The sequence below is a fragment of the Lolium perenne genome, chromosome 4 (assembly GCF_019359855.2).
Source record: "Lolium perenne isolate Kyuss_39 chromosome 4, Kyuss_2.0, whole genome shotgun sequence".
Classification (NCBI taxonomy): domain Eukaryota; kingdom Viridiplantae; phylum Streptophyta; class Magnoliopsida; order Poales; family Poaceae; genus Lolium; species Lolium perenne.
The window spans coordinates 121,057,338-121,067,865 of record NC_067247.2 but is presented as its reverse complement, the minus strand read 5'-3'; the positions used below and the strand labels follow the sequence as shown (position 1 = coordinate 121,067,865).

Genomic DNA, 10,528 nt, shown 5'->3' with positions numbered 1-10,528 from the left:
ACGTCCCCGAGCACGCGCCTACTACCGATCGAGCTACGAGCTGCCGCTGCGTTGCCCTTCGGGCCGCTGCGCCGCCGCCTTTGGTCCATGCTGCCGGCCTCCGACGTGCCTTCCAAGGCGTGTACATTGCTGGTGGCCTCCCGCCGCTGCATCGACTCGCGCCCTGCAGCTACGCCGGCCCCTCGGGCCGAGACGTCGCCACACGCATTCTACTTCGCCGTCCCCCGCGCACCGACGTTCCAGGCTACTACCGCGCTGCCCCATCGGCGCAGGTCGCCGCCGTCAGCGCAAGGTCTACGTCAAGCCGCCGGGTTCTTCCTCGCCTACTTCGAGTACCGCCGGCGCACCTCCACAGGTAACCTGCATGACCACTTCTGGTCGTTGCAGGCCTCGCCGACCACCTCTACAGTCTAGGCATCCAGCATGGCCACTCCTGGCCGCCGCTGGTATCGCCGCCTTCTACGTCTCCGTCCACCACGACCTCGTCGCCAGCGTCATCGACAACCGCGGACTGCATCGGCACCTCTCCCTCTTCACCGATCTGCGTCTCGCCACCGCTCTGGAGGCCTCCTCTGCTGGTCCCCCTGACACTGGCGCATGGTCCATGATGGTCCCTACCCCCGGACGCCCGGTACTGGTAACACCGGTACGTACCTTCGTCCCCGACGCATCTCCGGGCCTGGCAAGCTCGGATTGGCGCCTCGTCTTCATCGGCTTCTACAACATCTTCATCGGCATCGACTCTTCTACGACTGCCTCGACCGCGTCGCCGACTTCGTCTTTGCGTACTCGGTTCTGGCAAAACCGGAGTATGCCTTCGTCCCCGACGTGCGCCTAGTTCTGGCAAAACTAGGGAAGCACCTCGTCCTCGACGGCTCAGACTGCATCGACTTCGGCATCGACCATCTCCACGACTGCCTCGACGCGTCTCCGTCACTCTCCTCGCGCACTATGCGCTCGCGGCTTCATGTGCGGCTACCTCGACACCGGCACCCGACCACGACATCGACCACGGCACCCCCCTCGCGCGGCTACCCCGACCAAGGTTGCAACACCCACTCTCTCGGCTACCTCGACATCAGCACAAGGGCTACCACCTCGCTTGCGCCTCACCAGCTTCCTCTACAGTCCAAGAATCCGCGTCGCGACATCATCCACGACGCCCCCGCTACAACTGCGGGGGAGTGTCAGCCTTCTGGTGTCCACTTCGGTTTATCTCCAGTCTGACCGTTCACGTCGTTGATACGTCTCAAACGTATCTATAATTTCTTATGTTCCATGCTAGTTTTATGACAATACTCACATGTTTTATATACACTTAATATCATTATTATGCATTTTCCGGCACTAACCTACTAACAAGATGCCGAAGCGCCAGTTCCTGCTTTCTGCTGTTTTTGGTTTCAGAAATCCTACACAGGAAATATTCTCGGAATTGGACGAAACAAAAACCCACGGTCTTATTTTCCACGGAGCCTTCCAGAAGACCGAAGAGGAGACAAAGAGGAGCCGAGGTGGCCCCACACCACCTGGCGGCGCGGCAAAGAGGGGGGCGCGCCGCCCTAGGGTGTGGGCCCCTCGAGCACCTCCCGACTCTGCCTCTTCGCCTATTTATGTTCATGGCGAAGGATGGAACTGCTTCGTTCATTGTTATATGGTTGGAAACAGAAAATGCTTCATGTGGTAATTGGTATAATGTCTTGAATAATTTGATACTTGGCAATTGTTGTGCTCAAATAAGATCATGTTTAAGCTCTTGCATCATGTACTTTGCACCTATTAATGAAGAACTACCATAGAGCTTGTTGAAATTTGGTTTGCATGATTGGTCTCTCTAAAGTCTAGATATTTTCTGGTGAGGAGTTTGAACAACAAGGAAGACAGTGTAGAGTCTTATAATGCTCGCAATATGTTTTTATGTAAGTTTTGCTGTACCGATTCATACTTGTGTTTGCTTCAAACAACCTTGCTAGCCAAAGCCTTGTATTGAGAGGGAATACTTCTCGTGCATCCAAATCCTTGAGCCAAAACCTATGCCATTTGTGTCCACCATACCTACCTACTACATGGTATTTTTCTGCCATTCCAAGTAAATACTTCATGTGCTACCTTTAAACAATTCAAAAGTTATTATCTCTTATTTGTGTCAATGTTTTATAGCTCATGAGGAAGTATGTGGTGTTTTATCTTTCAATCTTGTTGGGCAGACTTTCACCAATGGACTAGTGGCTTCATCCGCTTAACCAATAATTTTGCAAAAAGAGCTGGCAGCGGGGTTCCCAGCCCCCAATTAATTAACTTTCATTAATAATTCTCTTCACATGTTTTGCTCTGATTTATCAGTAAGCAACTTAATTTTGCAAATAGACACTCCTTCATGGTATGAGATTGTTGGAAGGCACCCGAGGATTCGGTTAGCCATGGCTTGTGAAAGAAAAGGTTGGGAGGAGTGTAACACCCCAACTTTTTCAACCTTGATTAGTTGTCCTTATTTCAAAAATCAGGGGGAACAAAAACTTTTTTCTATAGACTAATTAAGGTGAATTGCCTTGATCTGTTTGCTATGATGAATTGCCTTGATCTGTTGGTAGATGAATTGTCTTGATTTGCTTGTTGAATTTTTGTCTTGAGCTACCTTATAGAACGACACCCCTAGTGGTTAAACAAGCAACTCACCAAATAAAACACATGTGTGGCTTAGGAAGAATTGTTTTCCTTCTTACTACATCAAACCTCTCTCCTGATGACAACATGGGTGTGCCATCTTGATTTTTCTCTTTGTGGTACAAGATAGCTCAATCATCCTTAATTCACAACTTGGTGATCTCAATGCATGGATCTCATCTGTGCATCTCCCTCTACAATTTCCACATCCTGCATGTCTCATTCTACCCTTGCATCACATATATTCAACTTGATCTTATACCCTATCCAATGATTCAACTCTAGATCACTTCCTTCACTTTTACCTCTTGTTTTTATTCAAGTTTAATCTTCACAAAACCAAGAGTGGGAATGATGGATACATGTTGTAGCCACCATCTACCCTTGAGAACACTCCTCCCTAAATTAGTTTCCCTCCTCAAAAATCCTACAGTTTTCCTTCTCTAGTTTTGATCACAAAACTACTTCTAGTTTTATTAAAACTTTCCAAGATTTCTCTTCAAAGAAAACAAGGAACTGAAATGGGTTTTGTTTTTCATCCCATTTCTACCAAGTATTGATTTATAAAATATTATTTCTATTTTGCTTTGTTTTAACAAAAAGCTTGTTTATGGTACCTATACCATTTCTTGTTTTCCTCTTGCTTATTTTTACCTTTGAGAAAAACTCTACCTTACTTGAGAAAGTAAGTAGAATATTTTGAACCCCTATGTTCCAACTAGTTTTATCTCAACACTTTCAAACTTCATTCCACTTGGGTTCATTCCCAATTGTCCCTAGACAATTGAGGTGTTTCAAATACTTTTCAAACAAGATCTTTTTCAAATGACAACTCTTGCACATCTTATGCACATCTCTGATCCACCACATTGTATCCCCTCCATCCTCCAATTCTGGATCAAATGGATGACCATTTGATACTTTCAACTCACTCCCTATTGACCTCTCATTTGTAGAGCAATTTATATTCTTTTCCATCATTACCTTGACCTCATGAATTCATGATTTAAGTCCCCATATTCTTCATTGTGAGTATATGGTTACTTCACTCACCATCTCTCTTAATCTTGCTCTACCATTGTCTCAACCACCATCACCACCATCATCTCTTGGCCAATTTGATAATTTGCTCAAAGTACTTTATTCTCCAACATTGCCACCAATGTTTATTATCACCTCTCTCCCAAATTTTAATACATCATCAAACCATTTTTAGCTAACCCCTCAAATACTCAACCTTGGTCGACATTCATGAAGTGGCATTGCACCTTGCTTGTCCACTTGTAATGTCAACAAGTAGCCGGCCATGCCAAGCTCTTGGCATGCATGAGCTGAAATTTCTTCATCTCCACTTTCTTCTCTTGCAAGCCTTGCCTCCCAACTACCCCAACAATTAAATGGGCAGCCACCCATCCTAGCCAATCAAAAAGGAGGCAGCCACCACTCTCTCCCTCTATAAAGCTCACTTGGCCGGCCACTCCACCTCCCTTTGCTCTCATTTTTCACTCCCCACTCCTTCCTCCACTCACTCCCATCCCTCTCCTACCTCTTCTCCACGAGCTGCTGCTCCCCCTTGCTCACATGGCCGGCCATGGCCATGAAGATCCACCAAGATGAAGCTCCCCTCCTCCCTCAAGCTTCCCCTCACCATGAGAGCATCCCTCTCCTTCTTCTCCCCAACCCTAGATGGATTTCTCTCCTCTTCTTCTTCCTCCATTGCTAAGATTGGATCTTGATGCAGGTGCATGTTGGTCCAAGCATGGAGAAGCTTGAGCTATCCTCAGATCTGAAGTTCTTGAGCAAAGTTCGTCCAAATCCTTGCAGTAATTTCTGCTATCTTGCTGTTTCAGATTCTGGTACGAACTTGTAAAATCCACCAAATCTCGTGCGCAGATCCAAATCGAGTGATTCAAAGTTCCGCAGATAGATACGGAAAAGATCTACAACTTGGCATTGGTCTCATCCTCAAATTCGTTACGGATTGTCCGTGGTAAATAAAGTTCTGTAAACATGCAGATTCACTGTTTGTTAGATTTGTTCCGTTTTACGAAACCTTTTTGAGCAAACTCAACTGTAGGTGAAAGCCCTCTTCAATACCTTCATTTTGGCGGTAGTTTCACTTCGATTGACCTCCTGAAACTGAAATGGTTCACAGATCAAGATCTGGTCAGATCTGACTTTGTCGAATTAAACCAGGAGCTTGGGAACGAATCTTTGAGTGAAACAAATTGGGTAAGAACCACCTATTCAATACCTTTCAGATGCAGCTGACCTCATATTTTTGTGATTGATGTACGATTTGTGGTGAATTAAACTTGTTCTGTGTGTTCTGCAGACATGGCTGTTAGCTTTTAAATCACCAAAAATTCATATTTGAACCAAATTGAGTGATTCCAGTTCTGTAGGACTACTGAATGTTTTCTTAATATTCTCAAACAAGTTTCAAACCCTTACCTGTTCTGTAACTCCAGAGGTAAAGCAAATGGTATAGATATGCAGTAATCTTGTCAATCCATTTGTGAGAGTTTCAGAAACAATTTGAACCCAAATCCAATTGTGTGTGCACCTCTGTTTAGATATCTTTCAAATGCCAGTGGTCTCATATTTTTAGGATTTTTCTACGATTTATGGAATACAGATCTTCTTTTCTGTACAGACAGATTCAAGCAAATTCCTAAAATTGTAGGATTAATATTTTTGGGTGAATCCAATTGGGTTAGTCTTGTATTAGTACTGGCCATCTAGGAAAAATACTGTTAGTCTCTGTTCATGCATATTAGTTACCGAAAATAACATGGGTGTGCTACTTGAGTTGTTGGATCAAAACTTTTTGGTTTACTTAAAACCCTTGTCCAACTCTTTTTCTTAGAATTGGACAACCTTTGTTTTATTCTTGCAAAACAAAACCTCTGCAACTTAACCTTAGTTCTATTGTTTGGCTTAAGTCTTCAAATGGTGTGGCATATCATTTACTTCCTATTCTTGTGTAGTGTTGTGTAAGCTTTACAAAATAGAGAGAATGATTTCCCGCTTTTCCAAAAATGTTTCAAAAAATAATATGAATGTTTGTAATGCCCAACTAATGCACTTGTCCTCTTTATGATGTTATCTACCAAGGGATACTTAGTTGTGCCATGGTGATACCGAGAGAGGCAATTGCTAAGTTATGATACTCTCATACCTTTACTAGGTAAATAAAATGGGTTCTCTTTTAGTTGCTTTGTAGTATCTATAAGTTCTTTGTATGTTAGCCCGTAGTAAGGTGGTTAGCTATTGCTTGTTGATTGTTGAATGTTGCATGCTTGTTATGATTGGTGCAATGTGATTGATTGTGTTCCTTTTATATTTTCCGACGATAGATGCGAACGATTCCGGAGAAGAAGAAGAAGTGGTTCGGACAAGGATTTTATTTATATTGACGGGATTCTTATATTGATGAAGTTGAAGAAGTCCAGGGACAAATAAGCCAAGGCAAGCCATCTTTTGATCTCTGATATGATGTCTCTTTGGATGTCATCTTGTGCTATCAATAGCATCTTGGTTCTATGTGTGGTGATCTCCATATTGTTGTCATCTATGCTTGGATGCAAGCATGGTACCTCTAGTAGTTTTATCTTGTCAAGGTCTTGGTAATTGGTTGGGTGTATGGTATCATGGCCATTGCTATCCAACTTGCTTTCTATATTTAGCTTGAATATGTTCCACCTCGGGACAAGATTCATACTACACCCCCTTCTAGTGTAGATGTATCAATACCATGTTTTTGGTGTATTCTCAAATTGTGATGAGTATGCCTGTTTTCCCTTAATGGTGTTGGTGTTGGTCAATTCTCATCCCTATCTATCTATTGAGTGGGTTATATAGCACCACAAATCTGAAAGTATATTTCCTCTTGTGTTGTCATAATACATGCTTAGCTCAAGCAAGTATGATCCACTCCAATACCTCTTTTTCATACCCTCAATGGCGTGATGACCCTCATCTCGGCCATAGTGTTGTATTAGTTCAACTCATGAAACTTTAGATTGGGAACCCCTCAAGGTTTACCTTGTTGTAAATGTTTATGAAAACCTTGGGTGAGGCAATCTTACCCAAGCGTATGGTTTATGAAAGGAAAGGATCTTGACAAAGATGGTTGGAAAGAGGAAGGTGTGTGTGACTTGGGTTTTTGAGAAAAACGACACATGGTTCTTTGTATTCGCCCGGAACAACTAAACAGCGCAACCATAGCTACTCCAACGTGGGCACGGGGCTTAACTTGACGTTTGTTCTTCTTAGCATGAGGCACCGCACAACTATACAAGGGTACGGTTACCCCCGAGTCCGGGTTGTCATGGTTGGGACAATAGTATAACGGGAGGCCTTCGGGGCTGACCCGTCCGGAAGACACTATGGGTCTCCTGGCTTGGTGGTGGAGCCACGCTCTAGAGGAGGTGAGCTGCCACGGTGCCGGGGAGGTACATACTCCATAGGGTAGGACCTCGTGTTAAGTCGAATGGGTGAAAGGTTATGTCCGGGTATCCGTCGTGGCATATGTCGTTATGCGGGGATGATGCCCACACGATAGGTATCCGGATAGTTGTGGTGAAAGTGTGCAAACTCTGCAGAGTCAAAACTATTTGAATAGCTGCGTCCGCGGTCATGGACGGTTGGGATGGCCGTTACAGAGCTGTGTCGAGTTTTGGTTTTGAAAATGATTTCCAAAGGAAATGTGTGTTGGAAGTACCGGAAGGGTACGGGAAAGATGGTGTGCCGACCATGTGGAGATGGTCGAGGAAAATGAAACAAAAGAGGGTGACCCTTCCTAGTGTTTTCATGTAGAGGAACTCTTCTTCAATAGAGATATAGAGATGTCTTAGATAAATTCTTGGAGTGTCCCCTTCGATTGAGAAGTTGGGATGCTATCTCCACCAAAAACAACTCTTCTCTTCTACATGCTATATCCACAAGAGAAACTACTCTTCCTCTCTTGTCTTCTTTAGTTAGAATTGTTATCACCTTCTTGATGGTTTGCGAGTACAATTCCAATGTACTCACGGCTTTGTCCCTGGCTATTTACTTGGCCAGACTTGAAGGAGTTCGACGGATGAAGAAGGAGTTGACGACGTCTATGCGAGCTAGGAACGTCTTCCCAGTCAGTTGCCTGTAGGGTTATGGCAGATGACTTGGGTACTGCGCTGCTGAAGTGATGATGCTACTCTGATGTTTAGTTAGGCCCTTCGAGGCTATTATGTAATTATCGGTCATGTGACCATGTTGTAATTTTCTTATTCCGCTTTGTAATTGGATGGTGTAATTTGATATCAGTTCGGTTATGTGTTCACGGCGCACTGATCATGGGATCGTGAACTGTATACATAACAGGGAATTTCGGACCGTTAGTCCGGGGTCCCCACAAGGAGTGTCATCCATAAATAAATAAAACTAAAGTACAAGTGTAAACAAAAGAGAAGAGGGATGATCTACCTTGCTGGTAGAGATAACGTCCTTCATGGGAGCCGCTCTATGAAAGTCTGTTTGATGAGGGGGTTAGAGTGCCCACTACCATTCATTGACAACAACAAACACCTCTCAAAACTTTACTTTTATGCTCTCTATATGATTTCAAAACTTGAAAAGCTCTAGCACATTGTATCCCTGCTTCCCTCTGCGAAGGGCCTTTCTTTTATTTTTATGTTGAGTCAGTTTACCTACTTCTGTCTGTCTTAGAAGCAAACACTTGTGTCAACTGTGTGCATTGATTCCTACATACTTGCTTATTTGCATTCATCATATTACTTTGTGTTGACAATTATCCATGAGATATACATGTTGAAGTTGAAAGCAACCGCTGAAACTTATATCTTCCTTTGTGTTGCTTCAAAACTTTCTACTAAGAATCTAGTGCTTTATGAGTTAACTCCTATGCAAGTCTTATTGATGCTTGTCTTGAAAGTACTATTCATGAAAAGTCTTTGCTACATGATTCAGTTGTTTATTCATTGTCCTTACCATTGCTTCGAATCACTTCATTCATCTCATATGCTTTACAATAGTATTGATCAAGATTATGATAGCATGTCACTTCAGAAATTATCTTTGTTATCGTTTACCTACTCGAGGGCGAGTAGGAACTAAGCTTGGGGATGCTTGATACGTCTCAAACGTATCTATAATTTCTTATGTTCCATGCTACTTTTATGATGATACTCACATGTTTTATACACACTTTATGTCATTATTATGCATTTTCCGGCACTAACCTATTGACAAGATGCTGAAGAGCCAGTTGCTGTTTTCTGCTGTTTTTGGTTTCAGAAATCCTACAAAGGAAATATTCTCGGAATTGGACGAAATAAACGCCCATGGTCTTATTTTTCCACGGAGCTTCCAGAAGACCGAAGAGCATACGAAGTGGGCCCACGAGGTGGCCAGACCATAAGGCGGCGCGGCCAAGGAGGGGCCCGCGCCGCCCTATGGTGTGGGTCCCTCGTGCCTCCTCCGACTCTGCCCTTCCGCCTATTTATTCCCTCCGTCGCGAAAACCCTATCACCGAGACGGAAAACCTTCTAGAGACGCCGCCGCCGCCAATCCCATCTTGGGGGATTAAGGAGATCGCCTCCGGCACCCTGCCGGAGAGGGGAATCATCTCCCGGAGGACTCTTCATCACCATGATCGCCTCCGGACTGATGTGTGAGTAGTTCATCCCTGGACTATGGGTCCATAGCAGTAGCTAGATGGTTGTCTTGTCCTCATTGTGCCATCATGTTAGATCTTGTGAGCTGCCTATCATGATCAAGATCATCTATTTGTAATGCTACATGTTGTGTTTGTTGGGATCCGATGATTATGGAATACTATGTCAAGTTGATTATCAATCTATCATATATGTGTTGTTTATGATCTTGCATGCTCTCCGTTGCTAGTAGAGGCTCTGGCCAAGTTGATACTTGTGACTCCAAGAGGGAGTATTTATGCTCGATAGTGGGTTCATGCATCCATTGAATCTGGGACAATGACAAAACTTTCTAAGGTTGTGGATGTGCTGTTGCCACTAGGGATAAAACATCGATGCTTTGTCTAAGGATATTTGTGTTGATTACATTACGCACCTTACTTAATGCAATTGTCTGTTTTTTTCAACTTAATACTGGAAGGGGTGCGGATGCTAACCCGAAGGTGGACTTTTTAGGCATAGATGCATGCTGGATAGTGATACGTCCAAAACGTATCTACTTTCCCGAACACTTTTGCTATTGTTTTGCCTCTAATTTGTGTATTTTGGATGCAACTAACATGGACTAACGCTGTTTTCAGTAGAACTGTTCTGGTGTCTCGTTTTTGTGCAGAAATCCAACTTTCAGGAAAATCTTCGGAATTTATGCGAAAGGTCCTATTTTTCCAGAAGACTCACGGAGCCAGAAGGGCAAGTCAGGTGGAGGCCCGAGGGCCCCACACCCTAGGGCGGCGCGGCCCAGGAGGGGGGCGCGTGGCCCTAGCGTGTGGCCCCCTCGGCCGGCCTCCGACGCCCTCCTCTGGACTACTTAAAGGGTTCGATCTAAAAATCGCGACCAAGAAGTCGAAGTCGCCAGAAACCCTCCAGAACGCCGCCACATCGCGAAACTCCGTCTCGGGAGCCAGAAGTCTCCGTTCTGGCACTCCGCCGGGACGGGGAATTGGAGGAGATCATCGCCGTCATCATCACCGATGCCTCTCCATCGACCAGCCATGTTTCCCCCATCCATGTGTGAGTAATTCCCCCGTTGTAGGCCGAAGGGTATGGTAGGGATTGGATGAGATTGGTCATGTAATAGCATAAGATTGTTAGGGCATAGTGCCTAGTGTCCGTAATTGGTACTTTGATGATATTGTTGCAACTTGTTA

General features: G+C 44.4%; 1 long non-coding RNA gene across 1 annotated transcript; it reads left to right on the top strand.

Moving 5' to 3' along the window:
* The first annotated feature begins 4,125 nt into the window (after nucleotides 1-4,125).
* LOC127348592 (uncharacterized) lies at nucleotides 4,126-4,997 on the top strand. Its single transcript, XR_007879842.2, has 3 exons — nucleotides 4,126-4,468; nucleotides 4,558-4,654; nucleotides 4,742-4,997. It is a non-coding gene; the product is annotated as an uncharacterized lncRNA (long non-coding RNA).
* Nucleotides 4,998-10,528: the final 5,531 nt, after the last annotated feature.